Below are 19,370 nucleotides of genomic sequence, written 5' to 3' on the forward strand. Positions count from 1 at the left end.
CAGCAAATGAGAGCAGAGGAGTGATAAAATTTTTGTTTCTGCAAGGAAAGTCCGTAAATGATATTCATGGTGATATGTCACAGACATTTGGGGATCAATGCTGTTCATATTCTACAGTTAAGAACTGGGTTGCCAAATATAAAACGGGCGACTTCAGCACCAATAATGAGGAACGTCCTGGACGACCGAGAGAGGTTGTTGTCCTGGAGATCGTCGATGCTGTGCACAACCTCATACTGGAGAATCAGAGAATTTCAGCTAAAGGAATAGCAGACATCATGGGGATTTCTCGTGAACGTGTTTGTGTCATTATCCATGAACATTTGAACATGAAGAAGCTATCTGCAAAGTGGGTCCCCAAATGTTTGACAAAAGATCAGAAAAGCATGCGAGTGAAAACTTCCCAGTCCATTTGTCAGCGTTTCCAGACTGATAAGAACGTCTTGGATCGACTGGTCACTATGGATGAGACCTGGATTTATTTGTATGACCCTGAAACCAAGGAGCAGTCAATAGAGTAGAGGCACAGTGGTTCTCCTCGCCCAAAGAAGTTCAGGGTGCAAAAATCAGTCACTAAGGTGATGGCTTCTGTGTTCTGAGATAAGGAGGGCGTGCTACTAGTGGACTACCTTCAAAATGGTTCCACCATCAATTCAAGGTATTACATTGAACTTTTGGACCAATTGAAGGCAGCTCTGAAGGCCAAAAGGCGTGGCAAGCTGTCCAAAGGAATCTTGTTCCTGCAAGACAACGCCTCTGCTCACACTGCACAAGCAACCACGGCAAAACTGGTGGAGCTAGGCTTCCAGCTGGTTGACCACCCACCTTATTAACCAGATCTAACTCCCTCCAACTCTCATCTGTTTTCAAACCTGAAGAAACACCTCAAGAGTACCAAAATTCACACCAATTCTGATACCATGGCTGGTACGGATGACTGGTTTGAGGCACAACCGAAATCCTTCTTTTCGCAAGGCTTACAGAACTTGGAATACCGATGTAAGAAGAGTGTTGATATCAGTGGAGAGTATGTGGAATAAATGTAAAGTTTCATCTTCCTATCTTGTTTCTTTCTGGGTAAAGCCAAAGACTTATCAGCATGGCCTCTGTGATAAATTCTTGTAGATCAATCATATAATTGCTGTAATGTCTCAAATGATACTGTTAAGCCAACATAGCCACATCATGTGGGATACAAGTATGAATAGAAACCGCATCACGTCCTATCCAAAAAAAACTGAGAAGACCAACTTTAGGCTCAGAATTCCTGTGGACACCTGTGTAGTCATGAATGTACCCAGGAGCTTGCCGTACCAGAGGCTGCAAGAGTCCCAATCCAATTTGGCAAAAATCTGATCGATCACGGTGAACAGCAGTACTTAGATCAGCATATGAAATGCTAGTCTGAGTGATTATGCTCCATTGCTTCTCGGCAGAAAATATCCTTGATATGGCAGCTTATGGAGGCACCATAAGGCAGCACACAGTGCTTACAGCTCTACCTTGTACACAAGTCCTTCAAAATGCTAAATTCTAAAGAAAGCATAAAACTAAATTATGTACCCATCAAAAGTATTAACATTGATTATGTTTTGTGCAAACATTCTGAAAGACCGTCTGCTGGTGAACCAATTATCTTTTGTGGGTTCATTATTATTTTTTTGGCTGAAGCCTTTGTTTGTTTATCCAAGCTCCTTTTAATGTATATTGCCCCCTCCATACATTACTCATATAACATGATGATTATCTTGCTGGGTACAAGCAGGATGTACATTTTTAAGAGCCCTGCATAAAGCATTTAAAGGGGTTGTCCCGCGAAAGCAAGTGGGGGTAAGCACTTCTGTATGGCCATATTAATGCACTTTGTAATATACATTGTGCATTAAATATGAGCCATACAGAAGTTATTCACTTACTTGTCTCCGTCCTCGCGCTGTCTCTGTGTCCCCGTCGCCATGGTGCCGTCTAATTTCTTCTTCACCAGTCCGTTTTAGACGTGCTTGCGCAGTCTCTTCTCTTCCCTCTGTGAACGAGCCTCTCCAGCGTGCCCACGCGATACAGCTCATCTGCGCATGCGCAGACGAGCTATCACTGCACGGGAGCGCGCAGGGGCGGCTATTCAGTTCCCGGCGTCCCTTTAAACACGGGTGAAGGAGCAGTCTAGCCTTTCACCCCGAATCAGCAGCAGCCAGATGGGACCATCCAGGAGCAGCCAGACGGGACCATCTAGGAGCAGCCAGCCGGGACTATCCAGGAGCAGCCAGCCGGGACAACCGACCAGCAGCCAGCCGGGACAATCGATCAGCAGCCAGGAGCCACACGGGACCAGCAGCCGGGAGCCACACGGGACCAGCAGCCGCCAGCCGGGACGAACACAATCCAAGCCGTGCAGCTGCCTTGGTAAGTGAGGTGTCTGTGGTGCTGTGGGCGCTGGGGGGGGTGAGGTGTCTGGGGTGCTGTGGGCGCTGGGGGGGGGGGGGGTGAGGTGTCTGGGGTGCATGAATAAATGCATGGCTGGATATGTGTGCATAAGTGCGTGCGGATGCATGGATGGATGAGGCTGAATGAATGAATGCATGCATGGATGTGTGCAGGCCGCATGAGCGTTGGGATGAGGCCGCAAGGGCGGATGTGTTTGTACGTGATGATGGGTGCATAAGTCTGTGTGGATGCATGGATGGGGCCGCATGGGCGGATGTGTGTAGGCCGCATGGGCGGATCTGTTTGTACGTGATGATGCGTGCATAAGTCTGTGTGGATGCATGGATGGGGCCGCATGGGCGGATGTGTGTAGGCCGCATGGGCGGATGTGTTTGTACGTGATGATGCGTGCATAAGTCTGTGTGGATGCATGGATGGGGCCGCATGGGCGGATGTGTGTAGGCCGCATGGGCGGATGTGTTTGTACGTGATGATGCGTGCATAAGTCTGTGTGGATGCATGGATGGGGCCGCATGGGCGTTGGGATGAGGCCGCAAGGGCGGATGTGTTTGTACGTGATGATGCGTGCATAAGTCTGTGTGGATGCATGGATGGGGCCGCATGGGCGGATGTGTGTGTGGTTGTGTGTGTGTGTGTATAGGGATGGATGCATGCATGTATGTGCAGATGGATGGATGTGTCTGTTGGTCTGTATCTGTGGGTGGGTGGGTTGGTTGTTGTAGCTTAGCATCTCTGTTGATCTACACCTTCTTGTCTTTAAAATGCAGAGCGTATACGTCGGAGCGCATCGGTGGCCATTGGAGATTCCAGGGTTTGGACTCGTGATATTCTTCCGAAGTTACTGCAGGAGGGTGAGTATTTGCACCACATTTTCTTTCCCACACACAGCAGATCAGTCACTTTAAAACACAAAATCACAATGCCTAGCTGCGTGGTTCCAACTTGCACTACATACTGGAAGAAGGGAGGCGAAAGTGCTTGTCTTCATGTCTTTCCAACGAATATCGAAAAAACAAGACTTTGGCTACAGCAGGCTCCTCACATCTTTGTTGACGTTGAAGAGTGGCTTACTAAGATTTCCCCAAAAAAAGATTCTTACAGTTATCGTTTGTGCAGCAAACATTTCTTGGAGGATTGCTATATAACAGTCGGCGACCGTAAAAAATTGAAGCCCAATGCTGTGCCAAGTATATTCCCAACAGCGTTGGAAATTGAGACCCGGTTAGCGAAGAAAGGTGAACCTTCAAGAAAACGCAGAAGAATTGGGGAGACGCAGCAGCCAGAAAGTTCAGCCACAGAAACTTCGAGGGAAGAAACTTCGCACGAAGAATCTACCCTGGTTGCACCTAGCGCGGTTCAAGAAATGACAGTCGACGTGTATCTACAAGGTGATGAAACACAGCTAGAAATTCCTATGACAGTAATCAGTGAAGGTTGTACAGTAGATGCAAAGGTAATTGTCAATTTCAAAAGACAGTTTGAGCAAAGAGAAACCGACAACGAAGCAAGCAATGCAGGGAGGGGTAAATGCAAGGCCTGTCAAGCAGCGGCAAATAAATCGCAACACAGGACACAACTCCAGTCAAGAAGCATTGGCATCCAATGCAATGAAGTAGAAGCCAGTCCACACCGGAATCCAATTTCATTTAAAATCCCACAGGGCACTCCGTGCTCTTCTACACCATTAAAAACCAATATGGGTAATACTGCCTTCCAAGAGATACCAGAAGAGAGCCCAATATCCAAAACAGCCAATGAGGCCGATAGAATCAATATGCAACCCTCAAGTTGCAATATTGCTTCTACTTTTGAGGAAAGCCTTTCAAGTGTTTTTTCTGATGATCAAAACGACTCGACATTCAAAGCATCGCAAGCATCGGAGAGTTCCGGTAGTGAGGATTTTGCCATTCCTTCTGATTCCAATAACCCCTTGAGCTACCCCTTACCAGAATTTGTAACCTTAGCTCCGCTGAAGAAAAGTACATAGTTTTCAAAAGCTCCTTGATGGGTTTATTTTCAATGATCCCTTGCCCTTACCAAAATCAATGCTTTCTTAAACTAACTCATGTCAAGATTTTCCCAAAGGGATCAATGGTAATTGTGAAATCTTTCTGTGAAAGAGGCTACACCTGCAACTTGTGGCGAAGCCAACCACTCATCCACAATTGCCCGGCGGGGAACATTTTACTTGCTTCCAGTGTCCTTCTTAGCGGATCTAATTTTGCAAAAGTTAGTAATATGCTACATATTCTGAAACTTCAAGGAATCTCAAAAACCACTTTCTACCGCCACCAACATCACTTATTATTCTCAGTGATAGATAATCATTGGATGCAGCAGAGGGCAAATCTAATAGCAGAAATGAAATCAACACCCTTGTATTTAGCTGGCGATGGGCAATCCGATAGCCTGGGTTTTTCAGCAAAGTACACCGTTTATACTTTTTTGGAGTTGAAGAGCAAAAAAATTGTGGGCTTCACGGTGGAACAACTTGTTCCACCTGCTTCGTCAGTTTCGCTCGAAACCACTGCATTCCGGAAAACACTACTTGAATTGATCGCCGATGAATTAAACATTCAAATAGTCACAACTGATCGGCATGTCTCCATACGTAAGGTAATGCGCCAGGAATTCCCAGAAATTATGCATGAATTTGATGTCTGGCATGTGGCCAAAGCTGTCGGCAAGCAGTTGCTTGTGGCTTCCAAAAGCACACACTGCGCAACCATTTCCCCGTGGATATCGAGCCTCAAAAATCATCTGTGGTGGTGTTCGCATACCAGTCAAAAAAATCCCGAATTACTGGTAGAAAAATGGAAATCGGCAACAAATCACATTATCAACGTTCACGAGTGGGAGAACAATGCCCAATATCACCGCTGCAGTCACGCCCTTCTTGAACCAACCACCGCTTGGTTAGCCCCTAACACTACAGCACATACCAAATTCAAAACCGTGGTTCTGAAAACAAGTTTACTGAAAGACATCCGCCATCTTTCCAATTTTTGTCACACTGGCGATTTGGAGATTTTTCACGCAAGTGTATTGAAATACAGGCCCAAACGAATTCATTTTTTTTATGACGGAATGGTGGCTAGAACGCAACTTGCTGTTCTAGACCACAATTACAACGTAGGTAGGATTCAAAAGCTCAGAAAAACGCAATCAGAAGACGGGATAGAGGACCGGAAGTGTTACCGAGTGGAGTACTCAAAAGCACGGAAGCAGTGGATTTTGAAAGCTCTTTATGAGCCTAAGTCCATTGCATTTGTATTTGACATAATTCGTGAGATTGTGATGTTCGCCAAAGGTGAGATATCCATCTCCTGGCATTCAAAATCCTCAGAATTCCCTCATAATATTGCACCTGTTGTGAAACCCAGTGAAGAGGAATTGGTTCACAAATTTCAAAGTCGATTTCCAAGGTAATCAAGAAAAAATTTTGGTGGGTATAAAAAAAAAAAATAAAAACCAACACACTTTAACGAAAAATTTTGTAATATTTTTGTATCATGTGCAACCATTGTTTCATGTCTGTCTATTGTAAATAAGTGAACTACAATTTTCAACGGTTCGTCTGTCTCTTTTATCTGTGTCTCTTTATTACTTACTTTGTCTTTTGTATAGTTTACATGTGCGTTGCAATCTTATTTCCATGTGTGTATAGTGATATTTATTTAACATTTTGGTCACTTATCCTTATTTATTTCCTATGCCCTCTAGTCCCTTTTGTTAATCGCATTAACATCCCTTTTTACTCTTTGCAATCATCTGCATAAAATGTCTTTTTTGTATAGAATGTATAACTGGTACAATGTGAAATGTTGCCGGTCTTATCCCATAAATCCTATGCATTTTTCCACGGGTGTTTCTAACTAATTTTAAATTTTTTATTAATTTTTTAAATTTTGTAAAAAATTCGGTCCTTTACGGTAGAATTTTTAGTTAGGGAATTTTTAATTTTTTTAGATTGGTCTCGCAAGAGAATGAGGATCCTTGTCGTGGATTGCGGGCTTACGGTAAAATGACCAAATTAATGACACTCGTATTTAAAAGTATAGCCATAATATTTATAAAATGTTTTTGCACAAAAATTCTTAATTTGGTCATTTTATTAACCAATACCTCATTGCAAATTTTTTTTAATGTAAGTTATTGTACTAACATGACTTACAAAGTAGGTGCATGGGTTTGCGAATACATACGCACGCGCACCTTGTCCAAGTGTCCACTTGTCCAAGTGTACAAGCGTACATGTGTACATGGTTACGTCTGTCTGGGAGATATATATATTTATATATATAATCTCTCTCATACACACCCACGCAGACGTATGCATATATGTATGTATTACACACATACACACACACCTGTGGGTATGTTACATACATGCATACATAGACATACACGCGTATACTATATATATGTGTGTACACGCATATATACCCACACATATTTTGGCGAAGAAAACTATTTGTTCCATCACACCATCGATGTTGGGAGTGCATTGCAGCTATTACAGTACTTTCTGCTGAGACTTCAGCACTCGACAGCTCCTTGCTATAACGAAGCCTTGCCTCGCTGTGCAGGGGAAAGGTTCAGCACTGGACAGCTCCCTCCTCCCTTATAGAGACCTGCAAAGGAATACACAGGCAGGCAGGCAGAAAAACAGATAGAGGCAGACAGACAGAGAGAGAGGCAGACAGATAGATAGAGAGAGGGAGACAGATAGAGAGAGGCAGACAGATAGAGAGAGGCAGACAGATAGAGAGAGGCAGACAGATAGAGAGAGGCAGACAGATAGATAGAGAGAGGCAGACAGATAGATAGAGAGAGGCAGACAGATACACAGGCATACAGATATATATGTGTGTCAAAATACATACACACACAACCCACAGTTTGTGTGTGTATATATTATACACACTAACATACGCATATGTAGTCATGTATATACATAATGATAGAACGATTAGTGATTATAGTCGAGACGTTCCAAATAAAAAAACCACACACTATATTTCACAAAAAAATGTATTAACATTTTAAAATCTGTAAAGCCTGAATACAAAATTGCACAAATTAAAACATCCTACAAGTTCAACTGGAAATCCAAATTGCTTTCAGTCGGGTCCATGTAGAACTGGAAACCAGTGTAATTTCCTTGCGGATCAGGGTAAGCTGTCCGTATTGATTTAATCACACACGCTGGTATGGGGATTCTATTGTTTTTCCCCAAGAATCCATGTATCCACGCTGTATAAGAGCGATATGCGCCCACACGCATAACCCTAAGAAAAAACGAAAGGAAATATATTAATATTTCTAAACTTATTAAAAAAATTTTAATAGTCTACATGAAAACAAAAAAAAAAAGACGCATTGATATCTTATGTTTTTCCATGTTGCCTTTTTCACTAACCTTTTTTCCTTTTCAAATAAACTTTTTCCTTTGTTAAAAATTATACTTGCATTGTCTTGTGTGTTGTACAATAAAATTGTAATAAATACCTATTGTTTGTGGTGTCGTACTGTCTCCGGGTGACCAGTGCAGATAGTCTTATCGCGTGTTCTATGTTTTCGCGCACAAGCGCATACTGAGCAAATAACGGATGTTGTGTAACACATACGCAAGCTTCTGGTAACATCTGTAGGACTACTTCGTGTTCTCGACAACAGACACACTCCGCCACTGTGGGCATGCAAATGCACTGCCCACAGTGACACCACTCTTTGTTGGCAAGCCTGCCATGGGGATCTTCAGTGGATCCTGAAGCACCCGCTTCTGGTGCACCCTGCGGATCGTTTTGAAAACACTGGAGACTGCTTATGTCCGCCTGAGCATATAGCGAGTCTGCCAGTTGTTGTTGAACCTAAGAAGGGATTAATATGAAGAATACTGTATTTAATGTTTTAGGAAAAAAGGAAGGGGTACATTTTTAATTGTATGGTGTTGCTGAAAGCGGCATGATCATCCTTATTAGGCAGGGCACAGATTCCTGTATGTATATGTGCATACATACACAGACGTACGTACGAGTTTGTATGTATATACACAGATGTACGTACGTGTTTGTATGTATATACTGACTTACGGGTGTGTATGCATTAACACGTACACGCGTGCGTACCAGTGTATGCCTAAACACGTACACGCGTGTGTCTGTGTGTGTATATATATATATATTAAATATAATGTGTGTGTACACACGTAATTAAGTGTGACTGTATATACACATACACTCGTTCCTACGTGTGACTGTATATACACATACACTCGTTCCTACGTGTGACTGTATATACACATACACTCGTTCCTACGTGTGACTGTATATACACATACACTCGTTCCTACGTGTGTATGTATATACAGATACACACGTACGTTCGTGTGTATATACATACACACGCGCATGTATGTGTGTATATACACACGAAATAATGTATGTGTGTATATATACACGTGTGTGTATGTATATACACACACGAAATAATGTATTGAAATAATAAATTGTACAGGACTGATGCATAGTTGCGGTTTCAAACAATAAACAAAAAAAATTTTATACATATTTCAACACATACCGCCGAATAATGCCGAGTTTCGGGGAAATCCTCATCATTTTCCTCGCTATCAGATTAAAAGTCCTGCTAAAAAAAAAAAAATGTATTCTGTTTATTACCATTGGTTTGCTGCAACCTTTCTATTTTCAGCAAAAACTTACCTCTCCAAAAGAATCGGATGAATAATCAAGCTCCTGAAATTCAAGATCTTCCTGGTACATGTTTGTTCTTGAATTGGACTACAAAAAAAACTTTAAAAAAAAACAAAAAAACACCAAGTTAGTGGCACTTCAATAACAGTTATGGAAGCAGCAGCATTTTCTAATAACAATCTTTTAAAGGTCCATGGCAGGCATAATTTAGGCAAATTTTTGATTGATTACTGGGCGATTGTGGACAGATTGTTGATAGCTAGCATTATCCGCAGTCTGTAGGCAGATAGCATGCATATTGTATGTAGAATGCAGGTTAATAGTGTCGATTGAAGGCAGTGTTTGTGTGTAGATTGCATGCAGATGCTATGTCTATTCCATGCAAATTTTCCGAAGATTGCATGATAATTGTATGAATGAATTGTGCGGAATGTAAGCTGATTCAAAGCAGTTTGCAGTCACATGCACATTGCAGCACATGGCAGGCACATGGAAGCACACGGCAGGCACAAAAAAAAAAAAAAGGCAGGCACATGGAAGCATACGGCAGGCACAAAAAAAAGCAGCAAACGGAAGCACACGGCAGGCACATGGAAGCACACGGCAGGCACATGGAAGCACACGGCAGGCCCCCCCAAAAAAAGAAGCACACGGCAGGCACCAAAAAAAAAAAACAGCACACGGCAGGCACAAAAAAGAAAAAAAAAAAAAGGACATGGCAGGCACACGGAAGCACACGGCAGGCACAGAAAAAAAAGCAGCACATGGCAGGCACACAGAAGCACACGGCAGGCACATGTTAGAACCCGGCAGGCACATGGAAGCACACAGCAGGCACAAAAAAAAAAAAGGGAAGCACACGGCAGGCAAAAAACAAAATAAAACAAAAAAACACATGGAAGGCACACAGCAGGTATATGGAAGCACATGGCAGGCACAAAAAAAACGAGAACACGCCAGGCACATAGAAGCACACGGCAGGCACCAAAAAAAAAATAAAATACCCCTGGCAGGCACACGGCAGGCACATAAAAGCACACGGCAAGCACAAAAAAATAAAATAAAATACACTGCAGGCACATGAAAGCACACGGCAGGCACAAAAATAAAGAAAAGAAAAAAAAAGCCGGCACAAAAAAAAAGAAAAAAAAAATACACGGCAGGCACATGAAAGCACACGGTAGGCACAAAAAAAAAAAAAAATAAGCACATGGCAGGCGAATGGAAGCAGGCGGCATGCACAATAAACACTGCAGTCGCGATAGCAGCACACAGCAGGAAAAAAAAAACGCAGCACATGGCAGGCACTGTAAAAATGTAAGACACATTACTATACAGGGCATGCACAATACATTTTTCATGCACAGACTCACTGCATAAGGCAATGATCCTGTGCTAATAAAAGCATGAAAGAGTACCGCGGAAAGGTGCACTTACCTGCGCTTCTGTGTGGTCAAGAGATGGGAGAAACAGCTGTTTGCTGTTTTCTCCGGTAGACTCCACCTCCCGCTGTGACGCTTTCTGCCGACCAGCCAATGTGGCGGCTGGAGCGGCGTTTCATTCATTTGCAAGTGCACGCCTCCACCGATGACGTCAGTCACCTGCTCACGTGACCGGCGTCTCGGGAGCGCGCATGAAGGCCTCCAGGAAGAGCGAGCATTGCACCGTGGAACGCACCCAGGGACAACGCAGGCGCCATCTTACATGGAGAAGTTTAAAAGTTATTATTTCTGCTAAACTGTAAGTAGGATGCGGTTTATAACCGCTCAAAAGGGCTGCTTTATGACGGGGGGTGACAGGGGGAATGGGCTAATAATATAAAATTTTGTGGTTTTGCCTCGGACAACCCCTTTAAAACAAATTAAATTTCAGAAAAGCTTTGGGAGCTCAAGATGAATGTTTATGCGAAATCCAAGAAGCTGTTGTACAAACAGGTAAACTAAACATAATAATTCAAACTAATTGACTTTGAAGTTAATTTTTGTTTATTTAGCATCTATGAAAATATACCTACTTATCTTAACTCTAAGCTGCTCCATTACTTTACTGGGAATATAAAGTTTTGTGCTTAGCTTAAAGCCATATATAAAAGTTCTTCTAAATGTATATAGTATGATCATTTTCCTTAGGACTCTAAAATGTGGCAAAAAATGCCATTCTCACACCGTTATCCTACCAGCTGCAGGGTGTATTTTTTAGTGCTGTGCCACAGCTGCTGCAGAACATCAAAATATACACTATCAAAATAATTTTCAGACATGAATGTCTCTTTACTTCTAAGGCCGGAATCACACAGGCGAGAAACTTGCGCCAGTTTTCTGCGATGCAAGAGCCCGGAAAATGACACAACTATGAAATGTATTTTTTTCAATGTGTTTATTCCCATGTGCGACTTTTCTCTTTATGTGATCCTGCGAGAATTAAAAACCGCAGCATGTCCTGTCTTGTTTCAGAATGGTATGTCTTCTTGCCCATGTGTTCCTAAGGACCCTCTGTATTCTCGCATTGCCTTGTGTTGTCTTGCAATGTTTCTGTGATGCATTTTCATGCGTATTGCTATGGGAATATATGCAAATTTAAGCGGACGTGCTCATCAGCTTCTTAGCAGTGTGGAGGCCTGTTTGGAGCAGCGTGGAGGCAGGAGTTGTTGGCAACTTTCAAAAACACGACATACATTTATATAGACGAGGAGCACTTGATCTATCTGGTGCAGGGGCACCCCATCCTGTGGTACATCAGGAGAGTGGAGTACCATATCAGGAGCCGGAGGGACTTGGTGTAGGAGGAAGTTGCAGAGCTTCTTTTAGGGAAGCAGTGGGAGTCCCCACACTCCCTCCACAATACTGATGCCAGCCATAAGCCCCGTTCCCTGCAAATGATGCAACAGGATACCCGCCTGTATCACATCTTGTATCCAAGCTAAAGGCAGCCCAATAGGTTACTAGAGCCTCCATGCCCCCCTGTATCACAATTTGCATCCAAGCTAGAGGCAGCCCAACAGAGTACTAGAGCCTCAATGCCCCCGTATCACATCTTGTATTCAAGTTAGAGGTGGTACAACAGGGTACTAGAGCCTCCATGCCCACCCATATCCCATCTTGCATCCAGGCTAGAGGCGGTACAACAGGGTACTAGAGCCTCCATGCCTGCCCATATCACATCTTTTATCTAAGCAGGAGATGGTACAACGGGGTACTAGTGCCTCCATAGCCACCCATATCATATCTTGCATCCAAGCTAGAGGTGGTACAACAGGGTACTAGAGCCTTCATGCATGCTGTACCACATCTTGCATCCAAGCTAGAGGCCGTACAACAGGATACTAGAGCCTCTATGCCCACCGTTATCACATCTTGTATGCAAGCTAGAGGCAGTACAACAGGGTATTAGAGCCTCCATGCTGCCCTTATCACATCTTGTATGTAAGCTAGAGGTGGTACAGCAGACTACTAGAGCCTCCATGAGAAGGAAATATATATATCCTTGTAGGTAGATAAGAGAAAACAATGGAATATATACATTTATATAGATATAGTTATGTGCCTTTCTTTTTATATGTATACTAACTTTATTCTCATATGTACTAACTCTATGAAAAACAATACTTCGCCTTACATCAGATATGACAAGATGCTTTGCAAGGCAAACAGAGAAAGAATGTCCAAAGAAACTGGATGAAGGTTAAAGTGAAGGAGAGAAGAGATATGGAGAATGCATGCTTAGCTGCTTTTTTAGAATTGAGTGGGTGATTCTTTGCACTGGAGTTAATTGAATATGTGATTTTCTGTACATAAGCCAGAGGCGCCATATCAAGATAACGACTGTTCAACTATGCATCTGAACTTTCACTATCTCAGGCCGGAAATCCGGACTTTCCATATATGGTTATACGGTGGAGTTGAGCCAATGAGCTCATCACCCATTTCTAGTTATGAGACCAAAGGGTATAAGATCCCATGTAATCTGTAATAAAGCGCGCGGCGCAGTCATGTCCCCGTGTGAGGAACTATACCAGACTTCCGTGTGTGGTGTTTTCTTCCTTACCGCCGGCAGCGGGGCAAGTGGGGTGGGCCTGATTGGTGCTGTACTTAGAATTTCTCTGACAAATGGTGCCGAAACCCGGGACGACAAAACCGGAGCCGTGCAGCCCTGTCCACCCGGATCCACGCGACGGGGAAGCCGTCCTGCTGCAAACCGAGCCTGATCAACTCACAGAACTCCAGGTAAGACCAGCATATATTTATGTTGTGTTTTACACTGCGAGTCTTGCAGCAGGAGGGACTATCTGTGTTTTGTGACTGGACGGGTTGGGTTAAGAGTTCTACACGGTAACTCGTGTGGGCTTCGGGTTTGCCGTCATGGACCACTGACCGTGATATGTGCACCAATCGCTCACCCAGAAACTAGTCTGTAATCTATTTGTACTTTGAAGTCCATAGTGTTTTAACAATAGTGGAGATTGTTGTATCTGCAGAATTTTTTTTCCTCTTACTTTTCATTTTGTCTCATAGTAGAAGGGACCCTCGGTTTTAGTTTAGTTAGTTAATGGTTTAGCAGAGGAGGAGATGCACTCTATGAGATAGGTCTCATAGAAGAAGGGACCCTCGATTTTAGTTTAGTTAGTTAATGGTTTAGCTGAGGAGGAGATGCACTCTATGAGATAGGTCTCATAGAAAAAGGGACTCTCGGTTGTTTTGCCTTATATATGGGGCTAACGATTTGATTTCAGAGAGATGCATTCTGTGAGGCTGGTTCCATAGGAGAAAGGACCCTCGGTTGTTTTGCCGGTATATAAGGGGCTGACAATTTGGAATTAAGAGGGATGCACTCTATGGAGCGTGTTATTATTATTGTTGTTGTTCTAATATGCGTAAGATCTTATTAAAGAAGACAGAGCCCTTTATGGGCCGCCGCCGTGCGGATCAATTGGTGGAGGAGAGACAGGAGTTCCAATGTGTAAAATGTAAGAAAACTTATGAAAATGTGTAACAAGGACCCGCACGGTAGATTACAGCATGGTGTCTGGGAGGAGGTCTTTAGGACCAAGAAGCGTGCCTTGAAAGACCAAGGTTTGCTAGAAAGTGCTGGAGTGAGGAGGAGAGAGAGACAGTCAGAGAAAGTTAAGTATGTACACATTATTTGTTTAGTAAAGTATCCCTAAGTGAAATGTTGGAAAGTACAGTAAGTGATCAAGAGGGTGTCGGGAGAGTGTCTATTGAAGGTTACATTGGCAGTTAGGTAGGGAGAGAAATATGGGGAACAAGCAAAGTCGAGAAGAAGGTTACAATGCATGTGATTTGTTGGCAAAGAGAGAGGAAAAGGTGTATAATATGTATAATCCATACTGGATGGATATATATATGTGTATATATGTATATACTGTATGTGCAAATGGTTAACTGAGCTTGCTTTTAGATGAGAAAGATTGTTTACATGAAGCTGCAGAGCTTGTGTTTAGTTTTCAAGGTCAAGCGATAACAAAGTAGAGAGAATGAAATAATGACCCTGGAAAATATCTTTGCTTGCTTAAATGGAATGAAAGCTTATAATGAATTTAATTAATTATACTGTCTTACAAGGCAGGAAATATAGCAATTTCTAAGGTATATTCTTACTTATACAGGGGTTGAAAATGCAAAACAACTCAGTCAGTGAATGCATATTCGGAGAGATAACAGTTGGTTTTACAAAGGTGGGGGCTTTCAGATTTCACTCCAAACTCAGGGTCACAGAAACTAAAATACTTTCGCGTTTAATATAGCATATAATAGCTTCAGTAAATAAGAAAGAGAGAATGTCTCAGTCACTCAGCAAACTTTTTTCACATAATTTGTCAAAGATAGCGCTCATTCACAATCTCATCTCAATAGAATCATGTACTTTATAAGATTATAGCACTCACCTCAATGTTTTTCAACTGATGTATGTTTGTTTGTCAAACTTTTTTTTGTCTGTGCGTCTGTGTGTACTGGGACACCTTCAATAGGGGGTGACGGAGCAGACTTGAGCGCATGGATGGATGAAAGTTAATGCCCAGTGCTCAGGCTGTGATGAATGTGGGATGTGTGATGCAGATATTGACTAGGGATGGAGGTCCCCCCCCATGCATGGGACTTTACTTGGTTGTGATGTGGATGCTTGGACGGTTAAGCTGAAATGAAGGTGTGAAAAAAAAAACGCAAGCGATCAATATCGAAGGGGTGGAGCTAGATGATGTAAAGGACGTAATGTTTCATCCCTCTTGTCCACAAGGGAGGGGGTGAGGATCTTGAGCAGCTAGTAAAAGTTTTTTTGTTTTTTTTTCTCTCTCTCAAATTTGATAAGACATTGCAGGCAGGATCAGATTAATAATGAATTTGCTTAAAGGATATCACATTTCCAATATTAATAGATGTTTGTAGATTATTCTGCCCCGATGTAACTCATGTCTCTGTTATTGGTGCTAACATCTTACAGGCCTTATCTGCATCCATCAAATCTTTTTACAATGTGATACTACCTTGAACTCGGCTACTCTTCTTACAATTGAGTATCCTGGTTCAAAGGGGGGGGGGGGGAGGAGAAGGCATAGGTGATCTAGGTATTGCAAATCAGCCATTTTTAAATTTTTTGCAACAAGATTCTGATCTTTTTGAAATAGAATATCAGCCTGATTGTCTAGCATTGATGCAACAAGAAAATTTAAGTTTTAAAAAGTTACTGAAAGCCCTTGTTAACAATGCATATTTTGAGTTGTTTTTTATAGATGGTACCAGGGTGATTGACGACTCCACACTGGATATGTAGTGGTCACACAACAAGATGTCCTAAAAGCAGAATGCTCCGCATGTCGCAGTACAAGAAGCGGAACTAAAAAGGCCATCACTGAGGCGAGTAGAGTGGCCACAGGTAAGACGGCAACCTTTTACACTGACTCCCGGTATGCATTTGGCATAGCTCATGATTACGGCCCAACAGGGAAGGCCAGACAGTTTTTTACCTCAGCAGGACAGCCAATTAAAAATGATGCAGCGGTCTCACGGAGGCCCTACTTCTACCCGACAAAGTGGAAAGCTCACATCAATTCCTACACCGGAGAAGCAAGAGGCAACACCATCACAGACCACACAGCAAAAGTAGCGGCCCTCAAGCCGTGGAAGAAAAGAAGAAAAGAAGAATTTAACAATAACTTTGACTAAACCTTGGACTTTGATATGATCTTGGACTTTGATACAAACTTTGAACTTTGATATGCTAAAGACTTTACAGTTACAAGCCAGCAAGGAAGAAAAGGAAAAATGGAATAAAAAGGGACGGCATATGGTGAACAGTCAACAGCACTTGCCTACCACGGTCCCTGTGCCCCATGATGGCCCAGCTGACGCACGGAAAGACGCACCTCTATGTCAACGCATGAACGAGGACGGGTGGCTCCTTGGTTTTCTGTAGCTGCTGCATCATTTGTCCAATTTTGCATGATCTTTGCCGTAAGCAACAGGGCAGAAGTAAATTTGCCACATAACACTTGCCTAGACCACTCTACCCATTTCAGGGATTGCAAATTGGCTACACTCAGCTCCCACTTGTTGGGAAGCATGAATATGTGCTTGTTGTTGTTGTTGATGTTTTTCAGGTTGGAGACCTACTCTGTTGCCAAAGTAAATAAGCAGGTAACCGCAATGAAGCTCATGAATGAGGTAATCCGCAGATACGGGGTACCGGAAGTGATTGAGTCAAACAAAGGTACACACTTCACAGGTGAAATAATGCAACACATCATGTCTGTTTTGGGTATATTCCAGGCTTTTCACACACCCTACCATCCACGGAGTAGTGGGAAAGTAGATACAAAAGGCAATGAAGAAAACGGGCAAATCTTGAATTGAGTGTCTCCCATTGGTTTTTCTTTTTCTTAGGAGGGTACATGCCACAGTATCAGAGTTTGGGGAATGATTTTCTTGTTAATTTTGTCATAGGTCTCTCCAAGGAATTGTCAATAATGCATTCTGCAGTCTCTGCTTTTCTCCCAGGTCCTACAGATGAGTGTCACAATCTGAACCCAGGTGACAGGGTCTATGTAAAAAGTTTGAGAGAGAAACCCTGTTTAAAGGTCCTTACCAGATGTTGCTTACCACCCCAACTGCAGTCAAGCTCGAAGGAAAGCCCACTTGGATCCACACTTCGCACTGAAAAAACTCATGATCCTGCATATCCTTTACATGCTATAATGTGGTACAATTCCTCTAACACACACCTTTGACTACTGTACACTAGCCCCCTGTTTCAGAACAAATTAATACAATCAAATGTGCAATATGAAGAGTACACTGAGGGTAAGAATCCAATACCGCATCGTGCTAAGAGAGATGTTGACACTCAAGGTGGTAACTTTGATCCACATGTATACATAGATGTAATAGGAGTGCCAAGGGGGGTGCGGGATGAATTTAATTCTTGAGATCAGATTAAAGCAGGTTTTGAGTCCTTATTTGCTATTGTCACTGTTAATAATAATGTAGATTGGATGAATTATATCTATTACAATCGGCAGAGATTTGTAAACTACACCAGAGATGCTTTACAAGGGTTAGCTGACCAGTTAGGGCCCACTGCATCCATGGTCCTAGAGTGGCCCTGGATATGATTTTAGCAGAAAGAGGTTGGGTATGCAACTTTCTGTATGTGTATTATCCCTTTGATCAAAAAGAGTGTGAGTAAGGGACTGGACAATATGACACCAAAATTTCCCTTGTTTGAAAAAGATGAAGAGCCAGTTCCGATAATGCCAACCACGTAAGTTACCAGAAGAATGGAGAAATGTACTAGTACTTCGCCTGCCCCGATCTCCTAAGATGAACTGTCAGTGGACTTCCCATTTGCCTAGGGATAGTGCAGAAGACCTTAGCTTCCGGCGAGGGGACACCCTGTGGGGTGTTAACTTGTACAGATAGAGGGTATGGATGCCCGGAAATAAGCCCAGGGAATCCATGGCCTCCTTCTGAGGTGAGGTAGAGATCCCCCCTCCTAGGAGTAGGGACTTACGGGCAGTGAAGAAACCCTGACACAAGGGAGAGGCGACCGAGGAAGAGTGCAAGGTCTGGTGCTTGATCTCCGTATTAAGTTTTTAGGGGGGTTTGAGAAGGAAATATATATATCCTTGTAGGTAGAAAAGAAAACACTGGAATATATACATTTATATAGATATAGTTATGTGCCTTTCTTTTTATATGTATACTAACTTTATTCTCATATGTACTAACTCTATGAAAAACAATACTTCGCCTTACATCAGATATGACAAGATGCTTTGCAAGGCAAACAGAGAAAGAATGTCCAAAGAAACTGGATGAAGGTTAAAGTGAAGGAGAGAAGAGATATGGAGAATGCATGCTTAGCTGCTTTCTTAGAATTGAGTGAGTGATTCTTTGCACTGGAGTTAATTGAATACGTGATTTTCTGTACATAAGCCAGAGGCGCCATATCAAGATAACGACTGTTCAATTATGCATCTGAACTTTCACTATCTCAGGCCGGAAATCCGGACTTTCCATATATGGTTATACGGTGGAGTTGAGCCAATGAGCTCATCACCCATTTCTAGTTATGAGACCAAAGGGTATGAGATCCCATGTAATCTGTAATAAAGCGCGCGGCGCAGTCATGTCCCCGTGTGAGGAACTATACCAGACTTCCGTGTGTGGTGTTTTCTTCTTTACCGCCGGCAGCGGGGCAAGTGGGGTGGGCCTGATTGGTGCTGTACTTAGAATTTCTCTGACATCCATAGCCACCTGTATCATATCTTGCATCCAAGCTAGAGGTAGTACAACAGCGTACTTGAACCTTCATGCATCTCTTATCACATCTTGCATTCAAGCTAGAGGCGGCCCAACAGGGTATTAGACCTCTATGCCCACCCTTATGACATCTTGTATGCAAGCAAAAGGCGGTACAACAGGGTACTAGAGCCTCCATGCTCCCCCTTATCAAATCTTGTATGCAAGATAGAGACGATACAGCAGGGTACTAGTGCCTCCTTTCAAGGGGTCAGTTTTTCACAATTAATTATCCTTTTGCACTGATATTGTAATCACTTACTTGTATCAAATATCAGAGAGAAAGTTTCATTCCATTCCAACAACTTCTCTTATGGGAGAGATTGTTTTTTGACAATGAGTGTACATGGCGGATTCTAAATCTGTATGTGGGTTTTGAGAGCAGAATTCAACCTTTAAG

The 19,370-nt window shown here is 42.7% G+C and overlaps 1 long non-coding RNA gene across 1 annotated transcript in view; it reads right to left on the reverse strand.

The window, feature by feature from the left end:
• Positions 1 to 8,964: 8,964 nt before the first annotated feature.
• The window catches only part of LOC136619803 (uncharacterized), a 30,388-nt gene continuing 19,982 nt past the window's right edge, over positions 8,965 to 19,370 (reverse strand). The window contains exons 2-3 of the long non-coding RNA XR_010791044.1: positions 9,168 to 9,257; positions 8,965 to 9,093 (exon numbers count right to left, since the gene is read on the reverse strand). This is a non-coding gene — a long non-coding RNA (uncharacterized lncRNA). The remainder of the gene's footprint in view (positions 9,094 to 9,167; positions 9,258 to 19,370) is intronic.

The sequence above is a fragment of the Eleutherodactylus coqui genome, chromosome 3, assembly GCF_035609145.1.
Source record: "Eleutherodactylus coqui strain aEleCoq1 chromosome 3, aEleCoq1.hap1, whole genome shotgun sequence".
NCBI lineage: Eukaryota > Metazoa > Chordata > Amphibia > Anura > Eleutherodactylidae > Eleutherodactylus > Eleutherodactylus coqui.